The sequence below is a fragment of the Bubalus bubalis genome, chromosome 3, assembly GCF_019923935.1.
Source record: "Bubalus bubalis isolate 160015118507 breed Murrah chromosome 3, NDDB_SH_1, whole genome shotgun sequence".
NCBI lineage: Eukaryota > Metazoa > Chordata > Mammalia > Artiodactyla > Bovidae > Bubalus > Bubalus bubalis.
The window spans coordinates 20348109-20375941 of record NC_059159.1 but is presented as its reverse complement, the minus strand read 5'-3'; the positions used below and the strand labels follow the sequence as shown (position 1 = coordinate 20375941).

Below are 27833 nucleotides of genomic sequence, written 5' to 3'. Positions count from 1 at the left end.
TTATCCTCCCAGGTTTGTGGGATGCACAGGTCTCCTGGCCGAGCCCAAGGCTGATAGGGAGTTACACAGAGGCAAGAATACTGGGAGGCAGGATTCATTAGGGGCCATCAAAAGCCATAATCTACTGCAGATATGAAGGTTTGCCCCTTTATAAGAATGTAAATATGGGCAAAATAAAATACTTCTTTGAGTCCAGTGGAAAGGCTAAGAAAGGCAATTATAAGTAATTTCTTTTTTAAAAATTTAACTTATTTATTTTTGGCTATGCTGGATCTTATTGCTGCACATGTCCTTTCTCTAATTGCTATAAACGGGGGCTACTCTCCTGTTGTGGAGCATGGACTCTAGGGTGAGCAGGCTTCAGTAGTGGGACATGGGCTCAGTTTCCCCGAGGCATGTGGGATCTTCCCAGACCAGGGGTCGAACTGGTGTTCCCTGCATTGCAAGGTGGATTCTCAACCACTGGACCACCAGGGAAGCCACAGCAATTTCTAATCTTCATATAACCATGATTCAATCAAGATAATAGACAAGGTCAATTTCCCCATGGTTAACTCAAGAACTAGTGCCTCATTAAGGGAGCTGAAAAATATAGTTACACAGTCAACTAGATGTTACATTCATGTATCTATTTCCATACATAGTAATATAAATAAGAAATTCTCTTAATATTTACCAAACATAGTTCAGCTATTTTTAAATTTTTGGCCACACCAACACATGTGGTATCTTAGTTCCCAGACCAGGGCCTGGTCACCTGAGCCTCCTGCAGTGGAAGTGGAGTCTTAGCCCTTGTACCACCAAGTCCCTATAAATTTTGTGTGTGTATGAGCGTGAGCTCAGTCACGCAGTTGTGTCCAACTCTTTACCAGGCTTCTCTGGAATTTTCCAGGCAAGAATACTGGAGCGGGAGTATTATGGCACTGGAGTGCCATTTCCTCCTCCAGGGGATCTTCCTGACCCAGGGATCAAACCTGGATCTCTTGCATCTCTTTATTTTTAAAAAGATTTATTTTTGGAATTCCCTGGCAGTCCAGTGGCTAAGATTCTTTGATCTCACTGCAGAGGACCCAGGTCTAATCCCTGGTTGGGGATCTAAAATTCCAAAAGCTTTGCAGAGCAACCAAAAATATTTTTTAAAATACATAAATAAAATAAATAAATATATTTATATAAAAATAAATAATATCTATTATTTTAGAATAAGTATTTATGAAAAATATAATTAAAAGTTTACATTAAATATTAAAAGTTATACATTAAATCAACTTTTGCCTCAGAACTAATTTCTGAAAATACAGGAAATATAAAAGGGATCAGTTCAGTTTAGTTGTTCAGTCATGTCCAACTCTTTAAGACTCCATGGACTACAGCATGCCAGGCTTCCCTGTCCATCACCAACTCCTGGAGCTTGCTCAAACTCATGTCCATTGAGTCAGTGATGCCATCCAACCATCTCATCCTCTGTCATCCCCTTCTCCTCCTGTCTTCAATCTTTGCCAGCATCAGGGTCTTTTCCAATGAGTCCATTCTTCCCATCAGGTGGCCAAAGTATTGGAGTTTCAGCTTCAGCATCAGTCCTTCCAATGAATATTCAGGACTGATTTCCTTTAGGATTGACTGGCTGGATCTCCTTGCAGCCCAAGGGACTCTCAAGAGTCTTCTCCAACACCATAGTTCAAAAGCATCGATTCTTTGGTGCTCAACTTTCTTTACAGCCCAAGTCTCACATCCATACATGACTACTGGAAAAATCATAGCATAAAAGGGATATGCTTTTTAAAATTTTAATAAATATATTTTGGACGTCCCTGGTGGTCCAGTTTTTAAGAATCCACCTGCCAAGGCAGGGCACACAGGTTCAATCCCTGGTCTAGGAAGATCGCACATGCAGTGGAGCAACTAATCCTGTTTGCCACAACTACTGAACCTGAGCTCTAGAGCCCAAGCTCCACAACAAGAGAAGCCACCGCAATTAGAAGCTAAGCACTGCAGCTAGAGAGTAGCTCCTGCTTGCCATAGCTAGAGAAAAGCCTGCATGCAGCAACAAAGACCCAGTGATGCCAAAAATAAATAAAATACATAATGAATGTTTCTTTCACTATAAAGTAGAATCAACACATGCTATACAGCTAATTTTTGATGTGTGTTCCCTCCAAAGTTTGACTGATCCGAAGGCTCCCTGAAGCATATGACACTTAGATAAGACTTAAGATCCACTGAGAATTTATTTGGAGGATCAAATGTTTCAGTAGATCTTGAGACTACAATAGTTCCTCAGACATCTGCTGTGAAGCTTTCTCCCTCATCTGCCAGATGCTGTCTCCAGAAGCACTGGCCCCTGCCTTTTTCTGTACCACATCTCTCCTTGGCTCCCTTCACTCTCCAGCCATGCTGGGCTTCCTTCAGGTTCTTCAACCAGGCATGCTCTGGCTTCCTAGCTCTCTTCACATGTCTCCTCCTCTGAGATCTCCTTGCTCCACTTCCTTCCTCTGGCTGACTCCTTATTCTTCTTGCATGTTACTACATGTCATTTCCAATGAAGATTTCTGACTTTTCCATATATGTTCCACCTGCACCCTGGGGTCTTCCCAGGTGGCACTATTGGTAAAGGAACCCTCCTGACAATGTAGGAGACAAGAAATGAGGTTCGATCCCTGAGTTGAGAAGATGCCCTAGAGGAGGATGTGGCAACCCACCCCAGTATTCTTGCCTGGAGAATCCCATGGACAGAGGAGCCTGGCAGGCTACAGTCCCTAGGGTAACACAGAGTGAGACATGACTGAAGCAACTTAGCATGCATGTGTTTTTGATAATGTTAGCATTCTGTACTTTCCCTGCCATAATGTCACCATATTCTGTTATTTTTTTGTTGTTAAATTAAAAAAAATTGTTGTTGTTGTTAAGCCATGTGGCATGTTAGTTCCCTGACCAGGGGTGGAACCTGTGCTCCCTGCATTGGGAGTGCAGAGTCTTAAACACTGGACCACCAGGGAAGTTCTCGCACTTTATTATTTTATGTTTTTAGTTTTATTCTTTCTCCCTGAGGGCAAGGAATGACCTGTTCATTGCTGTGTCTGTTGACTGACACATGGCCGGGGCACTCAGAAGTGTCCCTCTGCTGCTGCTGCTAAGTGGCTTCAGTGGTGTCCGACTCTGTGCGACCCCACAGATGGCAGCCCACCAGGCTCCTCCGTCCCTGAGATTCTCTAGGCACGAACACTGGAGTGGGTTGCCATTTCCTTCTCCAATACATGCATGCATACTAAGTCGCTTCAGTTGTGTCTGACTCTGTGAGACCCCATGGACAGCAACCCACCAGACTCCTCTGTCCACGGAATTCTCTAGGCAAGAGTACTGGAGTGGGTTGCCGTTTCCTTCTCCAGAAATGTCCCTCAAGTGAATACAAATACAACAGAAAGGAAATTAAAGAGGCACTTTCAGTAGCCATGTTCACATACTCAAGATTATGCTCTTTGCCCAAAGGTGATGCTGTCAAGTCTTGACTTACAGTCTACTTACTCACTTTTAAAAATAATTGTATTTATTTATTACTTTTGGTTGTGCTGGGTCTTCGCTGCTGTGCCAGACTTTCTCTAGCTGCAGCGAGAAGGGGCTACTCTCCAGTTGTGGTGCTCAGGCTTCTCACTGCGGTGGCTTCTCTTGTTGCAGAGCATGGGCTCTAGGTGGACAGGCTTCTGTAGTTCATGCGTTCAGGCTCAGCAGCTGTGGCTTGCTGACTAGAGCAAGGGCTCAGTAGTTGTGGCGCCCAGGCTTTAGCTGCCCCATAGCATATGGAATCTTCCAGGATCAGGGGTCAAACCCGAGTCCCCTGAGTTGGCAGGTGGATTCCTAGCCACTGTACCACCAGGGAAGGACTTCCCACCTTACTCGTACTTTTTAAATTAATTAATGTATCATTTTTGTTTGTGCCGGGTCTTCCTTGCAGCCCGCGGGCTTTCTATAGTTGTGGGGAGAGGCCCACTCTCTAGCTGCAGTGCGTAGGCTTACTGCTATGAACTCTCTTGTCGTGGAGCACAGGCTCTACGTGCGCGAGCTCAACAGTTGTGGCTCAGGTGCTTTGTCGCTCCACTGCACGTGGGCTCTTCCCTAACCAGGGGTCCAACCCGTGTCCTCTGCATTGCAAGGCGGGTTTTTAATCACTAGACCACCAGGGAAATCCCACCTTACTGTTATTTTAAATAAAAGTCTGGCCTATTTGGATTTATGAATTCCTAAACCAACACAAAGTTGAAAGTACAAAGGAGAGTGCTATCTGGGACTGTCAGCTAAACGCAGTCAGGACCAGCAGAATCAGTCCGATAAGGAGAGCAGGAACAGAAACATTGCAAAAAGTCCTAAGGAAAGGCCAATTGGCTTAGAGGAGAAAATAAGAGATTTTGGGCAGCACAGCCAAATCCAAAGCCTAGCATTCATGCAGTGCCTGGAGTCAAGGAGAAAAGACTGAATTTCATTGAGCATATACCATTTAGGAAAAAAGAGGGGCCTTCCCTGGACTCTGAGCTTGCACTGCAGGGGGCACAGGTTCCATCCCTGGCTGGGTGCTGCACGAACCCCATGGTGTGACCAAAATTTTTTTAAAAAAATAAACCAACTATAGCTTAAGAACTTAAAAAAAAAAAAAGAGTACATTTTACCTATTTCCATGAAAACAAATTTTTTTAATCCTTTAAGTTTGGGGACCTAGAAAAATAAGCCTGGTTATCTGGAAAATCCACTTTTCCACATGGAAAATCCCCCTCCCCCGGCCCTGGTAAAACAGTGAGGGGCTACTGATTTTCCACTGAAGGAGGCAGTATCTTGCCTCAGGGATTATTGTTGTTGTTCAGTCACTAAGTCGTGTCTGACTCCTTGTGACCCCCTGGACTACAGCACACCAGGCTTCCCTGTCCTTCACTATCTCCCAGAGTTTGCTCAAACTCATGTCTCTTGAGTCTGTGATGCTCTCTAACCATCTCATCCTCTGCTGCCCCCTTCTCCTTTTGCCTTCAATCTTTCCCAGCATTAGGATTTTTTCCAAAGAGTCTGCTCTTCACATCAGGTGGCCAAAGAACTGGAGCTTCAGCTTCAGCATCAGTCCTTCCAAGGAATATTCAGGACTGATTTCCTTTAGGATTGACTGGTTTGATCTCCTTGCAGAGTTCAAGGGACTCTCAAGAGTCTTCTCCAGCACCACGATTCAAAAGCAGCAATTTTTCAGCACTCAGCCTTCTTTATGGTCCAACTCTGACGTCTGTACATGACTACTGGAAAAACCACAGCTTTAACTATACGGACCTTTGTTGGCAAAGTGTTATCTCTGCTTTTAAATACACTGTTTAGGTTTGCCTCTGGGATACCAGCCCCCTGATCACGGCTTTCCCGGCAATTGCTCCACTCTATTTCATTAATGACTCACTTCTCTGTCTCCCCAGCTGGCCCATGCATTTCTTGTAGACTGGGATAGGATCTTTTATCTCTTCAGCCCTGATATCTACCACAGTCCTAGCACATTGTAACCGTTCAATAAACATTCATTAAACAAATAAAAGAACAGTGTCAAGGCCATAGCTTCTACTCTCTGCCTTTCCTTTAACAAGAAGACATTAAAAGCCTTGCCGTACAATCACATAATAGCATACCCCAGGATAAATTTGTGTGTTCATCACACTGGCCTACAGATCAATAACACGGTTGACTATAATCAGCCCATTTTCAAAGAGGAGGAAAAGGAATAAGAGATGTCATTTCTGCAACTTTAGAGATTTTTTTTTCAATTTCTTTTATGCATGACTTAAGAAAAGATATCCCAGGAACTTGGCTTGAATTTCTGAATTCAAGTTGAATTTCTGATATTTGAGCCTCTGAAAATGGTCCCAATGGATACATTTATACAAGATGCCATTAGCACCTGAGTGGAAACCAACTGGTGACTAGGAGTATTTTACTTCCTACAAGATCAAATAATAGTCATGAAGCATGAACTGGATCTGTCGACGGCTACACCAAAACAGAGAATCAGTGGACAGTATGGCAGTTCTAAGGCCCTCTCTGCAAAGTCAGCTGGGAAAGGGGGCATCAGAACTGGCACAGGGGGTAGGTCACCTATAGGGTAAAACAAAGCTGCCAACTGGATGTGTTCCCCTGAAACAGCTTTGCAGTGGCTCGCCTCGCTCAAGGAGCACAGGCTCAGCCAAGAGATGACCAGAAGCAGGAGGTGAGGAGGGAGAGAAAGCCTCGTGTGTGCACGTGTGCTAAGTCACTTCAGTCATGTCTGACTCTGTGACGCTATGGACTGTAGCCTGCCAGGCTCCTCTGTCTGTGGGATTTCCCAGATAAGAATACTGGAGCTGGTTGTCATGACCTCCTCTAGGGATCTTCCCAACCCAGGCATCGAACCCATGCCTCATGCATCTTTTGCATTGACAGGTATGTTCTTTACCGCCAGGGCTACTCAGGAATCCCCTGGGAGAGAGCCTCAGCAACACCCAACTACAGCTGGGCCAGTGAGAAAAACATTGAGTCAAACAACCCCAGAGTTTGAAAGTGATCCATTTTTCTTTTCCCAACCTACAGCCACCCCTGAGAATTCCCACTCCCACCATGTCCCATTCTTCTTTAGGATTCTGGACCCTAGAGATAATTGCTCCCCAAAACATTTCTCTTGCCCACTCAGATTCCGTTTCTGGAAACGGTACTATCCAATCTCATCAGCGGGGCCCCAAGGTGGAAATGAATCACACAGGACACTGGTCCCAGGGATGGTGTGGAAAAAATACCAGGTCATCTACTGCTGCTGCTACTGCTGCTGCTGCTGCTAAGTCGCTTCAGTTGTGTCTGACTCTGTGTGACCCCATAGATGACAGCCCACCAGGCTCCCCCATCCCTGGGACTCTCCAGGCAAGAACACTGGAGTGGGTTGCCATTTCCTTCTCCAATGCATGAAAGTGAAAAGTGAAAGTGAAGTCGCTCAGTCGCATCCGACTGTTAGCAACCCCATGGACTACAGCCTACCCAGGCTCCTCCATCCATGGGATTTTCCAGGCAAGAGTACTGGAGTGGGGTGCCATTGCCTTCTCCCTGAGGTTCATGAAAAGGATCGAATACCAATGAATCTACTAGGCTTTATGTCCAAGGGCTAATGGAGGCCAGACTATGACTTCAGCTTCTAGGACATAACCACAGATGATACAGCTGAAGAGGGTCCCCCACCCACAGCCAGGGGACAGCCTTAACTGAAGTCCATATGGCCCCTGGAACTCCTTGTGACCTCACCCTCTCATGGATTGTAAACACACTCAGTCCTGAGAACACTGTGATACTCTGTCTTCTTTGGAATCCAGTTGTGTTCAGGGAGCTCCCCAAAGTGACTCTTCTATTCAACCAGCTAGGTTCCCTTGGACTCACATTATTTATTTCTCTGTAGGCACCGTAGTTGTCCTTTGCTCATTCAGTCAGTTTCTGACCACTGCCTCTAACCCACATGTGAGTACATGCCTTCAGGTATGTTCCATTATCAGGAGATGCAACAGCTGTTAATCCATCGCCCTGAGCCACCAAATTGATCCTTCCTACCCTGTCATACTCCATTCATTGACATCCTTGCCCTGTGAACAGCAAGGCCCTATAAATGCAAGCATTTCTTCTGCTTCTCCTATGCCAAGAGTTCTTAACCTTTGTTGATACATGGGTCACTTTCGAGAAACTGTTACAAACTTTTCCCCAGAAAAAAATAAACATATAGACTTGAAAATAATGTTAAGGGGTTCTTGACTCATAAAGCCCATTCTATGGACTCCAACTCATGACAAGAAATGATGACCATTCTAAAGAGACATGCAGTCAGAAGAGTGAGAGCTAGGGGGAATTCCCTGGTGGCCTGGTGGTTAGGACTCAGCACTTTCACTGCTGGGCCTGGGTTCAATTCTGGGTCAGGCAACTAAGATCCCACAAGCCAAGTAGTGTGGCCAAGAAAAAAAAAGTGAGAACTTAACCTAACTGTTCTCCATATGCATCAATGTCTACAGAGGATTTGGGAACAAAAGTGTGTTGGTTTCATCCCTGAGGTCCAGCCAGGTGCTGTCCTCACCTGCCCACTGAGCTCAGGCAGCAGGCTCATAATAAGCAACCAAGACAGCGGCTCCTCATTGAAGCTGGAAGACATATCAATACCCCTGCCCACGTCAATACACTCCCACCTATGGGGCCAGCCCAGACCTTACACACCTTTTCCAATGGCCATCTAGGTGGCTCTGGTGCTACCTCGTCACCTTGACATAGTGAATAAAAAGGACTTCCAACAGGTCTGCCAGGCCACACCTTCTCTAGATTGCCTACTTCTCCATTCATCCCTCTCCTCCCCACCCTCCTTCCCTCTCCCTCTCTCAGACTCACACACACATTCCAGCTGTCACTCAGGAAAGCAGTCAATGTCAGCATCCTGAGGCCTCCTTGGAGCAAATTTCCTGGAGCATACCATCACAGAAGACTGCTGAGCTCAGGAATGGTTGCCACCGGCCACTGGCCAGATTATATTTCCTGGGTCACTCTGACCTCCTCAAAGGCCACAGCCAGTATCGATCTGGTATTCTCATGTTGACATCCTATTCCAACCCTCTCTGCTTTAAAACAAAGCAAAACCTTGATCTTGTCACAAATCTAAGTGGTTATCACATACACACAGGGTTGTCACTGACCTTCCCCCATCTATTCCAGTAATGATTACATATTTGTAACAAAAACTGACCATGAAGATAATTGAGGGTCTGTGGACCCCAGGGAAGGGGAGAGATCTCCCTGCCCTTCTGTAGACTAGGGACTTCACCTACTCTCATATGTAAAGTGAAAGTTGCTCGGTCGTGTCTGACTCTTTGTGACCCCATGGACTATACAGTCCGTGGAATTCTCCAGGCCAGAATACTGGAGTGGGTAGTTGTTCTCTTCTCCAGGGGATCTTCCCAACCCAGGGATTGAACCCAGATCTCCTGCATTTCAGGGCGATTCTTTACCAGCTGAGCTACCAGGGAAGCCCTTCCTTTCCCAATCATGGGAATTCTCCCTCCACCCCACATATCTTTCCTATTGGTAGAGTATTAGCAAAAGAAACAAAACTCTAAGGTACCAAAAGAAGCCTCTCAAGATGAACCTCAGAGTCAACTCTGGATGTTGTGGATCATCATGTAAAGTAGAAATTTACACAGATATTGTGTCACCAGAGTTTTATTCCAAGATCCAGTCCAATTCTGGCCTCTCTTGACATGTGTCAGGCAATGTGATGTAATTACAATGTTATCATAACCTAAGTCTCACATGGTTGTCACTAACTAGATTTGTGATTTTGGGCAGGGCACTTCGTGTCCCTGGGCCTCTGTCTCAGCATTCATTCACTCAACAAACATTTATTGAGAAACTGGTAGTTTCAGGCACTGTGCTAAGTGCTACTGACAACAGTGATGAGCAAGATATAGACCAGCTGAAGAATTTCCCACTCTATTGTTTACGTGTTAATATAAACAATTCATCATGTGACTGCATAATTAGGGCAATGGTGAAGGCTGGACAAGGTACTGGAGGAAAACTGGGAGGGGAGTACTATCTAACTGGGGCACAGAGGGGTCTGTAAAAACGAGAGGGTTGGACTTCCAGATAAAAGAGCCTGTTACTGTAAGATCATGATGCATTCCAAAAGGCCCCAGAAGGAATTTGGATATTTTGCTTCAGGGAAATGTGTGCAAACCACCCTCCACTAGTGTAGATAAGGCGTATACCATTGACGATTTGGCTCAGAGGTTAAAGCATCTGCCTGCAAGGCAGGAGACCGTGGTTCGATTCCTGGGTGGAGAAGATCCCCTAGAGAAGGAAATGGCAACCCACTCCAGTATTCTTGCCTGGAGAATCCCATGGATAGAGGAGCCTGGTGGGCTACAGTCCACAGGGTCCCAAAGAGTCAGACACGACTGAGCGACTTTACTTTCACCTCTTCCAAATCGAAGAGAAGCCAGATTCTCATTATCAGACTTTCGCAGTACCCAATTTTAATGATTACCTACAAGTGTAAAGAACACTTGATAAAATCAAGTCTCTTGTAAGTCAAAGGTCAGAAAACACATTATACTTGTGCCATATATATACTTAACCAGCTGATGAAACAAACACATCTTTTTGGGGGGCTGCACCCTGTGTGGCATGAGGGATCTTGGTTCCCTAAACAGGGATCAAACTGGTGCCTCCTGCAGTAGAAGCACAGAGTCTTAACCACTGGACTGCCGGGGAAGTCTCAACACATCATTTATTGTTTAGTCACTAAGTCATGTCAGTATTCTTGGGCTTCCCTTGTGGCTCAGCTGGTAAAGAATCTGCCTGCAATGTGAGAGAACTGGGTCTGATCCCTGGGTTGAGAAGATCCCCTGGAGAAGGGAACAACTATCCACTCCAGTATTCTGGCCTAGAGAATTCCATGGACTGTATAGGCCACGCGGTCACAAAGAGTTGGAGACAACTGAGCCTGTCCTTCAGTATCTCCCAGAGTTTGTGCAAACTCATGTTCACTGATCCAACCATCTAATCTTCTACTGCCCCTTCTTCTCCTGCCCTCAATCTTTCCCAGCATCAGGGTCTTTTCCAATGAGTCAGCAACACATCTTTTAAGTGGGGAAAAAACTCAAACACAGACACACATAAAATCGAATCCATCATAAGATTTTCTTTCAAACAAAAAACAGAAATAAAACCTATTCATCTGTGATCGCTGGGAACTCACTCACCCTGAAATGCTATTGAACTAAAGTCTGCTAATTGTGGCTTACAATTAACTCAAGCACAAGTTAATACTGTCAATATTTAAATCCTCAAATACTGAAAACAACAGCATTCCAAATGCCTAAAAGGTCAATATTTATCCTTCCAAGTTATTTACTTTTTTTGCTTATCTGTTTTTTTTTTCTATATTTACTACAACAAATATGTTTTGATGCTATAATGGTTAAACCCAGTAGAGATGATTATTTTACATAGAAAAAGTGTGTCCTCTCCCATTAAAACACTGTTTTTCCTATCTTCCCAAGGTAGTGTGAGGAAGATGATACACATCCAGAATAGATGGTAAGTCAGTTATATCTACAACTCAGTGCTTAGATTTTGTTCTACCCTGAAGAAGAAATACAGGTAAAATACAAAGTTTCCCCATCCTATTTTCTATTCATCAGTTTATATATTTTGATATATACATTTGCTATATATTTATCAAAAGTTTTATGTGTTAAGAAGCTATCTCAGTGGTTGCACACTGATGTAAATGTACTTAAAGCCACCGAACTGTACACTTAAAAACAGTTAAAATGGTAAATTTTATGTGATGTATCCTTTACCACATTAAAAAATAAATAATGAAAAATGTTTCATTTTTTTTAAAAATGCAATTCCCTTGTGTATATGGATCTTGAATCATAACTTCTCTAAAGTCCCTCATTAGTTCTGGTAGCTTTTTCAGACACATTCCTTAGGATTTTCTATGTACAATCAAGTCTCGGTAAATACAGCTTTATCACTTCCTTTAAAACAAAAAAAGATATCTCTACGTTAATAAAGCAAAGGCTACCAGAATATAAAATCTCTTTTTCTGTACCCTCAAATGCATTTTTTTTTATTAAATTTTTTTTTTAATTTTTGGCTGTGCTGGGTCTTCGTTGCTGCATGGGCCTTTCTCTAATTGCGGCAAGCAGGGGCTGCTCTCTAATTGCAGCACTTGGGTGTCTCACTGCCGTGGCTTCTCTTGTCACAGATTACAGGCTCTAGAGCCGAAGGGCTTCAGTAGTTGCGGCATGTGGGCTCACTAGTTGCAACTCCCAGGCTCTACGGCCCAGGCTCAGTAGTAAGATATGCCAAAGAGGAAGAACCATGTCATACAGATGTCAACTCAGATTAGGGAAGATTAGATTAAAATTACTTTGATTCCAACATGTGAGAATAGTTTGAGAATGATTTTGCTTCAACATGTGATTAACAGAAAAACACCTAAGTCATGTATCATTCCTGAGCCATGGAGGAACTATGGTAGAGGGAAGTGGACACAGGCCGTTTCCAGGGTTCCTGGGCTATCATCTTACTCGATCACAGAGTGATTCAACCCAGGGGGCACTGTTTCTACCTGTTTGGTCCCGGTCCATCCAGAAGGCATTCACTGACTGGCCTCTGTCACTCATTTACAGATGGGACTGAAGCAGGCAAGGGAAAGGACGTGGACAGTTCTCACAGAGAATCCTCAGAACACTCACAGATCCCCACCCTCCCCCCAAAGAGCCTGCACAAAGGGACTGTCTTGAGACCTGCAGAACCTTGGGGTCAGCCACCAAAGTCTTAAACCAGGGCAGTAAGGAGCCCAAGGGGCAGACAGGCCAGGACTAAGAAAATGAGAGCTCCAAAACAAACAAAAACCATTAATAAAAAGTGTTAGGGCTGGATTTTCCAATTTTCAGTTAGGCTGTTAAATAACTATTCTTAGAACCTAAAAGGTTTTGTTAAATTGTGTTGATTCAACAAACTAAATGATAGAAAGCAGGAAACTAAAACCATGTCAAAAGTTAATTTTTAATAATCTCCTAAATGAGCTAGCCAAATACACTAGCCTGGCATAGCTAAAGAGAGGTACTGGTAGCATAAGAAACACCAGTAGAGTCAAAGCGACTACAAATGTCAGGGTTTCCCTTGTGGCTCAGCTGGTAAAGAATCTGCCTGCAATGCGGAAGACCTGGGTTCGATCCCTGGGTTGGGAAGATTCCCTGGAGAAGAGAAAGGCTACCCACTCCAGTATTCTGGCTGTCAACATACATATAAAAACAGTGGAAGCTTTAGAAACAAAAACAGTCCCAGATACTACAGGAAATCAAACTATTAGATACAACAACATATTAAAGCAGTAATAGAAGATATTGCATCTTACTACAATGCTTCCAAAAATGGAAACTTTCTTATTTCATAAGAAAAAAAAAAAAACTAATGAAATTTTTTCCTGTCTGGCACAATAGAATCTTAAAAAGGAACTCTGACCAGAGCACCAAGCCAAATACATTGTGACTTAAACAGAAATCATCTTTACTGTAAGAAGGAGAAAAAAAAAAAATACAACTTACAACAGAAGAAAGGAAACTACAAACCATACACAATACCATTATTGGTAAATTATGCAAACATACTTTTTGAAAAATAAATAAGCCTCAGTTTCCTCATTCATGAAATGAAAAGTTGAAATAGACTAAGTACTCAGTGATCAAACATTTTATGTGTTTAAAAGTTATCTTGAGGGGAGTTCCCTGGTGGTCCAGTGGTTAAGAATCCACCTGCCAATCCCAGAAGATTCCACATGCTGCCAAGCAACTAAGCCTGGGCACCACAGCTACTCAGCCTGTGAGCTGCAGCTACTGAAGCCTGCATGCCCTAGAGCCTGTGCTCCGCAGCAAGAGAAGCCACCGCAATGAGAAGTCAGGACATCACACTAAGAGCAGCCCTTGCTCACTGCAACTAGAGAGAGCCTGGGAGCAGAAACGAAGACTCAGCGCCGCCAAAAATACATAAATAAATATATATTTACTAAAGAAAATCCTTAAAAAAAAAAAAGAAGCTATTTTTTGAGGCTTCTCTGGTGATCCAGTGGTTAAGAATCTACTTTGCATTGCAGGGGACAAGGGTTAGATCCCTGGTTGGGAAACGAATACCCCACATACCTCTGCGCAACTAAGCCACAATTAGAGGTGCAACTAGAGGGTCCATGTGCTACAACAAAGGATGCCTCATGACACAGTGAGATCCTGTGTACCTCAACTGAGACCCGACACAGCTAAATAAATAAATAACAATTTTTCAAAAGAAGCTGTCTTGGGTGAGGTCGGGAGGGATGGATTGGGAGCTTGGGGTTAGCAGATACAAACTATTATATACAGAATAAACAACAAGGTCCTAATGTGTAGCGGAGCAAACTATATTCAGTATCCTGTGATAAACCATAATGGAAAAATGGTTATAATGGGAAATGAGCTAGAGGGTTCACAGGAGCCCCCAGGAACCCCTTCTGAGGAGAACCGCCTCAACCCTTCCCTTTTCTTAGGGTGTGGTTGTCATTTTCTCTGCAAACTGAAAGGGGAAAGGTTGGATCAAGACGGTGATGCACAGTGGCAACAATTCGAACAGACAGACCCTCCGTTCTGCACAAAGAAATTAGTTACATACAACAGACAATGAAAGTAACAGAAATATGTCTATCTTTCTAAAAGCTACTTTTCTGGAAAGTACACTTAAAGAATATCAAGATAAGAAAATTAAATACATTTTAAAGCAGGCATCCCTAGCAAAATGTATTTTAGGGCAGGCTGAAATGAGGGCCTAAGGTCATCCATTTGATGAAACTGTATCTGTTAGCAGTTACGAGAGTGCGGCAATCAGGGGTAACATGGGCATGAACTAAGGACAAGAGCAGAATCCTGAAAATGCCATCATTAAATACGTAATTTCCAATCAGTACAAGAAGGGATGCAAAAACTAGACAATAAAATACAAAATTGAAATTTCCCCTAACTTTTTTCCAATGAGTATAAATATATTAAAACATTATCATTTATTTTTAAAATACTGCATGATTTCTTTTACAGAGGCATTGGTGGCATACACAAATTCACCTCATTCAAGTGATTCCTAAAAGAGCATACTCAAATTTATACCTGGTATAAGTTTTTCATTTGAAATCAATTATGGGACTTCCCTGGTGGCTCAGATGGTAAAGAATCTACCTGCAATGTGGGAGACCTGGGATCAATCCCTGCACTGGGAAGATCTCCTGGAGGAGGGCATGGCAACCCAGTCCAATAGTCTTGCCTGGAAAATCCCCATAGACAGAGGAGCCTGGTGGGCTACAGTCCAAGGGGTCGAAAAGAACTGGACACGACTGAGCAACTAAGCGCAGCACACATAGGACTTCCTGGTGGTCCAGTGGTTAAGACTGCCTTCTAATGCAGGGGGTGTGGGTTCGATACCTGGTCAGGGAACTAAGTTTCCACACGATGTGGGGCATGGCCGAAAGCTTTTTTAAAATAAAATATAAAAGAATTATGAAGTATATAGGGTACAATTATATGATCCTTGTTAATTTTTATGTTCTTAAACGTTTAAAATACAAGTTTGAAAGTTTAATTGTAGATTATATCTTTTAAAATTTTAAATGTTTAGGTCTTGTTATGTGGTGTAAATAGCTGAATCCTAAGTGTATTATTTCAGCCTGGTCAGTCATCTCTGTTTCAGCACTCTTGCTTCAATAAGTAATCAAAAGACTCAGGAGAGCATATTGTTGAGCAATGCTCCTTAAACTTCAACATGCCTGCACATAACCCTAGGATCTCCTGAAAATGCAGATTCTGATCCAGTAGATCTGGGGTGGGACCTGAAATGTTTTTTTTCTTTCTTGTAATCGTCGTGTCCGATTCTTTGTGACCCCATGGACTGTAGCCTGCCAGGCTCCACTGTCCATGGGATTTTCCAGGCAAGAATACTGGAGTGGGTTGCCATTTCCTCCTCCAGGGGGTCTTTCTGACCCAGGGATCGAACCCGTATCTCCTGTCTCTCCTGCAATGGCAGGAGGATGCTTTTACCACTGAACTACCTGGGAAGCCCTGAGATGGTTATCTTTTAACAAGCCTGTAAGTTACACTGATGCTGCTGGGCCAGGACCAAACCTGAGGACCATAGCTAGAGAGCAATGGCTTTCAAACTGAGGTGTGTGAATATCACGGGGAGGGCTCCTTAAACCAGATTGTTGGGCTCCACCCCCAAGTTTGAGGTGGGGTATGAAATTCTGCATTTCTGTGTTTTTGTGGTTTTTTTTGGCTGAACCAGCAAAGCTTACGGGATCTTAGTTCCCCAAGCAGGGATTGAACCTATGCCCTCAGTAGTGAAAGCACTGAATCTTAACCACTGGACCTCCAGGGAACTCCCTGCATTTCTAACAAGTTCCCAGGCAATGCTGATTCTGTTTGTCTGGGATCCACTCGTTGAGAATCATTACTATCAAGGAAAGAATATTAGATTGTGAGACAGAATACCTGGGATTAGCCTCAGCTCTGTTACTAACTGGCCCTCTGACTCAATCAAGTAGAAATACAGTGAGCTGCTAATGTTAAAAGAACATTAAATTAAAAGCAGCTTAAATAAATAGTAGTTTGTTTTTTTCCCTTGGTAAATCCAGAGGTAGGCAGTCCAAGCTTGAGGTTAGGAAACCATCAAGGACACATGGCCTTTTTTTCTTTTTTAGTATTTTGGCCATGCTATACAACATATGGGATTTTAGTTCCTCCACCAGGGATTGAGCCATGTCCCCTGCAGTGGAAGTGCAGAGTTTTAACCACTGGATCCCCTGGGATGTCCCAGGGGCACATGGCCTTTCTATTTTGTGTTGCTCCATCACTAATGCGTGGCTTTTTGTGCTCCTGGACACAAGACAGCTGCTGAACCAACTTCCAAGCAGAAGAAAGGGAATAGAGCAAATGTGGAAAGGGCATCAGGCTGCACTTGCCCTTTGAAAAAGTTTTCCCACAAGTCTTGCTCCATGGCTTCTGTTTACATCTCACTGGCCAGAACTAAAGCAACCGTAGACCAATCATTGGGAGGTGACTAGATAGAGCAGACTGGACTCACCAACCACCAGTGTCTACCACAGTGATCTCAGACACAGACACAAATCTTAACATGATATCAAAACAAAGAGAAGCTCCAAAACGTCAGTACACAGCTCTCTGAACCCCAGTCTCCTCATTTGTAAAGTGTATGAGATGCACTCATACACGGCAGGACAGGTCACCTGCAGTGTGGATCTATCCTGTACACTGTGGGACATTTAGCATCTCTGATCTCTAGGTACTAAAAGTGAGTGTTGTCCACCCTCACTTTTGTGATACAACCAAATAGGCCTCTGCTGGTTTGCAAGTGCCTCCTGGTTGGTGTAAGGCATGGGAGGGTGACTATCTTCTGGGGTTGGAAACCACTGTACTAGATGGTGTCAGGTCCAAAATCGTGTGACTCTTTCTGGCCTCTTCAATAAAGGCTAGTTTTGTTTGTTTTTCTGAAGCCCTGGCTATACAGCAGAAGCATGGGTCCCCACACTTTACTGCTATTTTTAGACAATTAACTTTTTACAAGTATAATTTACAATGTTGTGTTAGTTTTGGTGCACAGCAAAGTGATTCAGATATATATATAGAGAGAGACATATATTCTTTTGAAGATTCTTTTCCATTATAGTTTATTACCATATATTACAATTTAGTTCCTTGTGCTATACATTAGGACTATTTATCCATTCTAAATGTAATAGTTTGCATCTACCAAACCCAAACTCTCAGTCCATGCCTCTTCCTCTCACCTCCCCCTAGGCAACAAGTCTGATCTCTATGTCTGTGAGTCTATTTCTGCTTTGTAGATAAGTTCATTTGTGTTTGTAGATTCTACATATAAGTGATATCATATGGTATTTCTTTCTCTTTTGAACTTACTTCACTTCATGTAATCTCTATGTCCATTCATGTTGCTGCAAATGGCATTATTTCATTATTTTTTATGATTGAGTGGTATTCCATTGTGTATATGTACCACATGTTCTTTATCCATTCATCTACCAGTGGACATTTAGGTTGCTTCCATGTCTTGGCTATTGTAAAGAGTTCTGCTGTGAACACTGGGATGCGAGTATCTTTTCAAATTAGAGTTTTCTCCAGATATATGCCCAGGAGTGGAATTGCTTGATCATATGGCAACTCTATTTTTAGTTTTTTTAAGGAACCTTCATACTGTTCTCTATAGTGGCTACAATTTACATTCCCACCAACAGTGTAGGAGTGTGGGAATTTTTTTCACATCCTTTTCTTTACATCCTCTCCAGCATTTATTATTTGTAGAATTTTAGATAATGGACATCTGAACTCTGTGAGGTGATACTTCATTGTAGGTTTTAAAAAATTATTTTTTATTTTGCTGTGCTGGATCTTTGTTGTGCCACACAGGATCTTTGATCTCCATTGCTACATGCGAACTCTAAGCTTTAGCACGTGGGACCTAGTTCCCTGACAAGGGATCAAACCTGGGTCCCCTGCATTGGGAGTGTGACATCTTAGCAACTGGACCACCAGGAAAATCCCTTCATTGTAGTTTTAATTTGCATTTCTCTAATAATAATAGATGTTAAGCAACTTTTCATGTGCCTGTTGGCACATGTCTTCTTCAGAGAAGAACAACTTTTGATCGAGTTATTTGTTTTGTTGAGTCGTATGTGGTGGTTTAGTTGCTAAGTTATGTCTGACTCTTTGCGGCTCCATGGACTGTAGCCCGCCAGGCTCCTCCATCCATTGGATTCTCCAGGCAAGAATACTGGAATGGGTTGCCATTTCCTTCTCCAAGGGATCTTCCTGACCCAGGCATCGAACCCAGGTCTCTTGCATCACAGGCAGATTCTTTACTGACTGAGTGATGAGGGAAGCCCATTGAGTTGTATGAGCCCTTTGTATATTTTGGAAATTAAGCCCTTATCCATTGCATTGTTTGCAAATATTTTCTCCCAGTCCATAGATTTAGATAATTACTCTCGCCTTGCTGAAAAAGCCACCCTCCTCTTTTGAGGCACCTATTATCCACCACCACACTCTTCTGCTTGTTCCAAAGATCCAACTACTTCCAAGTCAGTCTTCCACATTCCCCAGATTTTCCTCTCCACTCCAAACCTCACCTTCACATTTACATCCACATGGATGGTCCTGGTTGGACTGGCTGTTTCTTGACCTCCTCACCTCCATACACACTATGGACAAACCACACCACCTGCCATCCCACAAACTATTCCTTAACCTCAAACCTGACTGGCTAACTCTTGCACCACCACTTCCTGCACCTCAACCTTCTCATTCCCTTAGTCCCACTCTGTTACTTCTCATGTTGATTTCATTCTTCCAAGCTATCAGTCCCTTCCTAGCTTCACATTCTTCTCCAGGCAGTCTGCATAATTTGATCCATCCTTCATTTACTCCCCTGATCTTCACCCCCATCTTCCTGGTAAAACCCAGCCCTGGCTTTCACTGATCTGCGCTCTGACTCCCACACCTGGGCAGCTGAACACTGCCGCAGGCAGCACACTCCCACCTGGACTACTGCCTTGACGTCCTGGTGGTCCCTAACTGTCCCAGCCCTCTCCACCTACTGGGCTGGGAGACCTCACACTTGTGCCTGTCAGCCCTCTCTTCCGCTCCCTACCTTTGTCACCTCCCCTCTTACTCTCAGCAGATAGCTTCACTCCTACTAGATGGTGAAAATAGAAGCCATCAGGCAGAATCCCCCTCAACTTCCTGTCCCCTGCTCCCACCCCACTAAAACACTTATTTTTATCCACACTCATCCTTTCCTCCCTTTCATTGTGGGAAAAGTTTCCTTCCTGTAGTTAATCCCTCCACCTGAGCCCTGCATCCCAAGAGCTCCAGTCTCCTCAGGGACTTGGTTCTTAAAATCCCCTTTGTCCCTTCAGCATTTCAACACCATGTTGAAATACTGAGGCTTTTGCAAGCTTCTCCCATGCTCTGAAAAACAGTGTTCCCCAGACACTACATTCCCACCTCCTCAGTACAAGTCTCCCTTTCTCTCTTTTCCCCTTGAGAGCTAAGTTCTTTTTTAATTGCTGTTTTATTATTATTTTATTTTGGATCTTAGTTTCAACCAAGGATAGAACCCATGCCCCCTGCAGTGGAAGCATGGAATTTTACTACTAGACTGCCAGGCAAGTCCCTAGAGCTGAGTTCTTAACCCTTATCACACCACAGATGCTTCTGGAATCTGGGGCATGCTTTTGGCAGTCTGGTGAATGATGCAGTTTTAAAAAAAATTTTTTTAATTAATTTATTTATTTGGCTGCGCTGGGTCCTAGCTGTGGCACTCGAGATCTTTGATCTTTGTTGTGGCATGTGAACTCTTAGTTGTGGCATGAGGGTCTAGTTCCCTGACCAGGTTTTGATATAGGTTTGATCCCTGTATCCGTCTGGGAATATTCCACGTGTCACAAGGACAGCTAGGCCTGTGCACCATAACTACTGAGCCTATGTGCTGCAGCTACTGAAGCGTGAGCACCTAGAGCCTGTGTTCTGCAATAAGAGAAGCCGCTGCAATGAAGAGCCCACACAACACAATGAAGCGCTGTCCCCACTTGCTGCAACTAGAGAAAGTCCATGCAAAGCTATGATGCCCCAGTTCAAAATAAACAAATAAATAAACTATGGTATAATCATACACGTACTTCTTTCATTTTATTTTTGTGTCATCCATGATGTATTAAATAACAAGATCTCGAGGGGGCCTAACAACTCATTCACAGGTAGTGAAGATTATAAACAATATTTTGTAACATCTGCATCAGCTGTGATGTGATCTAAAAATAGCTGTGATTTTTTAGCAGTGACAGAGTCACAGGCACTGCTCGTACTAGTGAAGTGCGATGCCTACAGTTACAATGGAAGGGAAGGCTAAGTTTTAATTAGAGGTGAGTGAAAAATCAAAATAATAATTCATTCCAGTTCATGGTCTATTCTATCCATAAACCCCTTGGAAGCAATCTGTGATCCCCATATTAAACTCGCTGTTTCAAACTCCCTGCCCACCTCCTTATCTTCCACATGTCTTAATGTTATGTTTCCTCAAATATTCATCAGTGCCAACTATATATAAGGCTAAGTAACTTTTGCCAGGAGATGCAGGAGACATGGGTTCGATCCCTGGGTCAGGGAAGATCCTCTGGAGGAGGAAATGGCAAGCCATTCCTCCAGTATTCTTGCCTAGGAAATCCCATGGACACAGGAGCCTGGCAGGCTACAGTCCATGGGGTCACAAAGACTTGCACATAACTGAGTGACTGAGAATACACATACAACCTTTTTCAATCTAGCTGTTACTCCCAGGGTTACTACGCTCACTGAAGTCATTAGTAGTCCCCCACACTAGAAAGACCCTTTTCTATCTCCATATTACTCCATCTTCCTACAGCCTCAGATGTCAAATCATCTCCTCCTTAGAACGTTCTCTTTCCTAGGTTTCTGCAGTATCCTTCTCTGTGGCTATGCCTCCATTGCTGCTTAATCGCTAAGTTGTGTCCAACTCTTTTGCGACCCCATGGACTATACCCTGCCAAGCTCCTCTATCCATGGGATTTCCCAGGCAAGAATACTGGAGTGGGTTGCCTCCAGCTGCAAGTAAGAACAATAATTTTAAAAAAAGTTTAAACTATAAGGAACTATCCCACATTTCAAGAGGTCCAGATACAAGGCAGCTCCAGGGCTGATGAATTTGATGGCTCAGCAGCAGCATCAGGGACCCAGGTGCCTTCCATCTTTCTGCTCTACCATCTTCAGCATGATGGCTTATCTTCAAGAAGCTCTCTGCACAATTAAAAGATGACTGCAGCAGTCCCAGGTGCCAACATGCAACTGAAGAAGTGTAAATTTTCCTTTCATTTTTTACAATGTCTTGTGGCTTGCAGGATCTTAGTTCCCTGATTAAGGGGGTTGGATGCAAGCCTCCGCAGTGAAAGTGCCAAATCCTAACCACTGGACCACCAGGGAATTCCCTCTTCCTATCTATTTTTATCCAGTGAGGAGATCTTCCCCAGAAGCCCCCAGAAGTCTTTCCTTACCTCTCACGGACCTGAATTGCATCACATATCCCTTCCTAAATCAGTTGCTGGCAAGGAAATTGTGAGAACCATAGTTGGCTTGGATTAATCAGGATTTACTGCTGCTTGGAGGAGGGGTGGAATGCAGAACAAAATCAGGGCTCTGCCAGGAACAAGGAGGGTAGGCAATCAAACCTCACTGATAGGCTGTAATTTTTCTTCTGCCTTTTTGTTTGCTCTTTCCTTTTTCTTTGCAATAAAATCTTCCTACTCCTTAGATGTTATATTCTATTGGGTTCCATTCCAGTCCTCTTCCAGTCCAGGACCATCCCATACCATGTATCCTCCCTGAGTGATCCTATTCAGGCCTATGGCTTCCACTGCCACTTGGGTACAGCCAACTCTCCACCTAGACCCTGCTCCTTCGCTCTGGGCCCCTGTATTCTCTGTTGCCTGCCAGCTCCCGACTTCTATCTGGATATTCCCCAGGCTTCTCAAACTCAACCTCTGCAAATACGTTCCTCCTGAATTCCCATGTCTCAGTACATGGCCCTACCTTCACCCAATGTCCCAAGATTGAAATCTGTCTGCTCAGACTCTTCCCTCTCCCTTAATCCCATGACACATCCAGTCATCTTGAACTGTTATAGATTCTCTCCACTCTGTCTCTAGAATCTGTAGCTTGGGCAGGGCCCTTCTCATTTCAGGCCTGGCTAGAAACCTTGCCTGTTGCTCCAGTCAAGCATGCCCATCTCACTGATATCAGAGGGATCTTTCCTTTTTTATTTTTTAAGATTTTTTAAAAATGTGGACCATTTTTGAAGTCTTTACTGAATTTGTTACAATATTGCTTCTGTTTTATCTTTTGTTTTTTTTTGGCTGTGAGGCAAGTGGGATCTTAACTCCAGATCAGGGATTGAACCCGCACTCTACACTAGAAGGCAAAGTCTTAACCACTGGATTGCCAGGGAAGTTCCTTTTTTCTTTTTATTTATTTAAAATTAATTTATTTATTATTATTTTATTTATTTATGTTTAATATTTATTTATTTGGCTGTGTCAGGTCTTAAGTTGTGGCCTTAGTTAGGGCAACAAACTCTTAGTTTTGTGCATGTGGGATCTAGTTCCCTGACCAGGGATCAAACCTGGGACCCCTGCACTGGGAGCGAGGACCCACTGGAGCCACCAGGGAAGTCCCCAATCCATTTTTTTCTGAGCTTGTGTTTTCTTCTTACTGATTTGTATCCACTCTCTTTCCCTTACCCCCATTTTCTCCACCTGCCTAATTCCTACTAGACATTCAAGATAGGCCAGGGACGACCTCCTCCAAAAGTGAAAGTCGCTCAGTTGTTTCTGACTCGTTGTGACACCATGGACAATACAGTCCATGGAATTCTCTAGGCCAGAATACTGGAGTGGGTAGCCTTTCCCTTCTCTAGGGGATCCTTCCCAACCCAGGGATCGAACCCAGGGCTCCTGCATTGCAGATGGATTCTTTACCAGCTGAGCCACAAGGGAAGCCCTAAAATACTAGAGTGGGTAGCCATCCCTTCTCCAGTGGATCTTCCCAACTCAGGAATTGAACTGGAGTCTCCTGCACTGCAGGTGATTCTTTACCAACTGAGCTATCAGGGAAGCCCTCCTCCAAAAAGTATTCCCCGATTCTCTGGCCTCTTCCTGCCCCCACCCCAAGTTAAGCCAGCTCTATAGTCTCTACACCTGGAGAAGGCAATGGCACCCCACTCCAGTACTCTTGACTGGAAAATCCCATGGATGGAGGAGCCTGGTGGGCTGCAGTCCATGGGGTCGCGAAGAGTCGGACACGACTGAGCGACTTCACTTTCACTTTTCACTTTCATGCATTGGAGAAGGAAATGGCAACCCACTCCAGTGTTCTTGCCTGGAGAATCCCAGGGACGGGGGAGCCTGGTGGGCTGCTGTCTATGGGGTCGCACAGAGTCGGACACGACTGAAGCGACTTAGCAGCAGCAGCAGCAGCATACTCTCTACACACCAACACTGCTGTGTATTTATCTCCTCTACAAGTTCATGAACACTTGGGTCTATTACCTCTGTTTCCTCTCTCATATTAGTGTGCTATGTGTAATGTAGGTGCATAATAAAAGAATAAGCGAATAATAGGCAAATAAGATTACCTTCAGGTTTATTTTCTTTTTCGTATTCCTTAAAAAAAAAAACACACAGAACAAAATAGCCAGTTTTGTTCTATTTCACAACCAAAATATGAATTTAGTAAAACTCCTTTCACATTTTACATTGTTTAACCTTTTTCCTTGGCATCATTTTGAAAGTTAAACTCCCTGGGGTCACAGTATCCCAGTCTCAAGACCCTGAGACACACCCTCATTTTCTCAGCTCACACACTGCCTCATTACTGCACAAGATACCTGTGCTCCTGGCCTACCACAGACCAGGCATTCAGGAAAGCCCAGAAACAAAGGTGCCTCCCAAATAATGTCTTTTTAAAAAATATTTATTTATTTTTACTTATTTGGATTTACTTGGCTGTGCTGGGTCTTTGTTGCACCATGCAGAATCTTTGATCCTTGTTAAAGCATGTGGGATCATTCAGTTTCAGAATCTTTTTAGTTGTGGCATGTAAACTCTAGTTCCCTGACCAGGGATCAAACTCAGGCCCCTGCATTGGGAGTGAGGAGTCTTAGCCACTCACCCACCAGGGAAGTTCTCAAAATAATGTCTTATTGGGAATTCCCTGGGGGTCCAGTGGTTAAGACTCCATGCTTTCACTGCTGAGGGTAAGGGTTCAGTCCCTGGTCGGGGAACTAAGATCTGGCAAGGCACAAGATGCAGCCACAAAACAAGTTAAAGTTTTATTCAATCTGGGATGTTCAGTAAAGGCTTAGGACATTTAACAAACTTGTTAGTTGACAAATGCTACATGTATTATCAGATGCTAACCAAAGCCTCAGACAAAGGAATGCCAAATCCCACTACTGACGAATCAGAGATCATAGAGCCAAACAAATAAAACTCAACACTCAATCATCAAGCTGTGGGTAATGACCTCCAGGTCCTATGAGATAGACCATGAACCTGGGCCTTCTGTTCAACCTCAACAGAAGTCTGCTCTGAAACTGAATCTGTAGGATCATCACAAAGTAATTAGGTTTTAAGCTTTTTTCACATTTATTTAAAACAATCAATCATTTAGTTTTTACCCCGATTAAGATCGTTCATCTTTAGCAGCAAACTATATTTCAATTCCAATTGCATCTTGTGATATAACAGCAGCTAATATTTGCTGAGTGTTGACTATGAGTCAGGCACTGTGCTCAGTGCTCATGCATCATCTCATTTAACCCCGACAGACAGGTCAGTTCTCAGCAAAAATGGAAAGCACACCCTGCTAATAACTGGGAGGATTTATGTTCAGCTCACCTAATGTACTCAAGCACCTCAGTTTCCAACCCATTTCTGCAGAGGAGGAGCCTCAAGCTTGTCAGAGATGGCCTCTTAAAGAAAACTTACACTGCAACTTCGCCAACTCCGAGAAATTCACACGTTCTAACCTGTTTGCCTATAAACTGAGATTTTAAGGAAGTTTCCCTGCTTCTGGGAGAAGGAGGAGCAAGGCACTATTGCTAATTAAGAAAAGGCTGAAATTAAATTCCCACGTTTCACAAGTGTTCCTAAAGGGCTTACAGCTTATTATTTTAAAGGAAGCAAACAACCATTCCAGGCTCAAAAGGAGGGGAGGCCTGGCAAGCTTACTCTCACCTCTGAAGCCTTGCCCTTCACCTGGGCAAATTCTAGAGGGGCCTGCCAAAGTCTCTGAAGACAGGCAGCCCTGAGGAGCTGTTTCGTCGCGGGAGGGGAGATTCAAGGCTAACGGAGGCGCTCCGACCCCACCCTCAAACTTCAAAGGAAGCAGCCAGATCCTCCCAGAAGAGGCCGGCCGGCCGGCCTGCCTGCGGATACTCTGGGAGGGCGCGCGAACTCTTCCGACGGCAGGGCGGGAGCTGGCGGGGAGGCCCGGTAGGGTTAGGGGAGGGAAACTGAGCCCGGGAGAGAACAGGCGTGGGGCGAGCCAGCGCCTTCTAAAGAAGCCCAGAAGATTCTTGGCGGCCGGGGCTGGAAGGCGGCCGAGTTCTCCTTTAAAAAAAGAGAGAGAGAGAGAGAAAACAAAATCTAAAAAAAAAAAATCCTCGTCTGAGCATGACTCTTGGCCGCGGTGCTCTCACCAGCGTCTCTGCAGCGGCTCCCAGAAAAAGCACGCCAGACGGGGACAGACCCACAGCCCAACCGAGCGGAAGAGCGGCCAGAAGCCAGCCCACGTCGGAGCCAGGGCTTGGAATGTTGGGGGCGGGGGAGAGGCCGGACTGCACCGACTCTACAATAATTGGTTCGGAGACAATTGGCCATCCATATGGAAAAGATAAAGTAGATCCCTATCTTACAGCAGGCCTCCAAATAAGTTCCAGATGCACTAAAGACCTACAAGAAACAAGCAAAACTACTATTGGGCTTTGGGACGAAAACAGCGAAGGACAGCTTTAAAATAGTGGGAGAAGAGGCAGGTCCTCTAAGAAGGAATAAAACGTGCAAATCGTAATTTAAGAGATTGGATAACTTTGTCTACATTAAAATGAAAATCGTCTCTGAGGCAAAAGACATCATATACAAAGGGTAAAGACAAGCCATAGGCCCATAATATTTGCAATCCATAAAACCAAGAAAAAATTCGTAGAATATCTTGAATTAAGAGAAACAGCTCAATAGGGGAAAAAAAGGAGGGGGGGGGGGGGGCAAAGGAAATAAACAGGCAATTCCCGGGGGTCAGTAACAAGAGAAAATTGAATCAGCTTTGATTGTGATCCTAACTGGAAGTTACAGCTATGAGTTACCTGGAGCTGACAAAAATGAAAATCTGATAACCCAAGTGTGAAACTGAGTATAGGGAAATGAGAATGCTATTGCTGGTTAAAAGTACAAGTTGGTACAACCATCTAGGAAAAAATATGCCAAACCTGGTAAAGTTGAAGCTGCACAAGCTCTTGGTAAAGATATTTTTCTTCAGGTTCACAAGTGGATAACTCCTGTAGGCATTTGATGTAACAGCAAATAAGTGGAAACAATCAAATCACCCCTGTGTGGAAATAGAATAAACTGTTGGTATCCATCCAGTTAAATACTATGAAGCAGTTAAAAGGAACAAAATGAATCTACACTATCAACATAGCTAAATCACTAAAGCTAAAGTAGGGTGAAAATAGCAAGATACAAAAAGATATTACACTCTGATACCATTTATGTAAAATTTCAAAATAAAAAATATATAGTAAAAATTCAAAATCATGCTTGCATGTTTAAAACTTTTTGAATTTTAAAATAAAATAGAAACCACAATGAGATACCACGTCACATTCATTAAGATGGCCTTTTTTTTTTTTAAGTAACAAGTGTTGATAAAGATGTGGAGAAACTGGAACTCATGTGCTTTGCTGTGGGAATGTGAAATGGTGCAGCCACTGTGAAAAATAGTATGGCAAGTCCTCAAATAAAGGAAACACAATCCTGCCATGATCCAGCAATTCTGCTTCTGGGCATATACCCAGAAGAATTGAAAGTAGGCACTCAAACAAGATATTCTACACCCATGTTCATTAACAGCGTTAAGTAGAAGCACTCCGATGTTCATTGACAGATGGATTGATAAAACACAAAACGTGGTATATGCATACAATGGAATATTATATAGCCTTAACAAGGAATAAAAGTATGATATATGCTGTAACATGGAGTAACCTTGAGAACATCACCTAAGTGAAACAAGCCAGACACAAAAGGACAAATGCTGTGTTATCCCACTTGTATGAGGCACTTAGTCAAATTCACTGAGACGGAAAGCAGAATGGTGATACGGGCGGGGTTACTCTTCAACAGGTAAGAGCTTGGGAAGGTGCCAAAGTTCTGGAGGTGACTGCTGGAGACCGTTACAGAACAATGTGCATGTACTTAACCTCACAAAATTGTAATTTTAAATGGTTAAAATGGTAAATTTTGTTAGATACATACAATTTGAAAACAGAAATTTAAAAGAAAATTGGCTTGAATTCAGCCCCTCTACCTAGCAGAGCAGGCAGAGCCGCTCACCTACCTATAAAGCAGAGCGCCGGTG

At 43.6% G+C, this 27833-nt stretch overlaps 1 long non-coding RNA gene across 2 annotated transcripts; it reads right to left on the bottom strand.

The window, feature by feature from the left end:
* Positions 1 to 1689: 1689 nt before the first annotated feature.
* On the bottom strand, positions 1690 to 27723 carry LOC102410270. Of its 2 annotated transcripts, none has more exons than XR_006549447.1 (3): positions 27475 to 27723; positions 26683 to 26801; positions 1690 to 1745 (listed from the first exon to the last, which is right to left on the bottom strand). It is a non-coding gene; the product is annotated as an uncharacterized LOC102410270 (long non-coding RNA). The 2 variants fall into 2 exon arrangements; XR_006549446.1 differs by lacking the exon at positions 1690 to 1745 and adding an exon at positions 24425 to 25807.
* Positions 27724 to 27833: the final 110 nt, after the last annotated feature.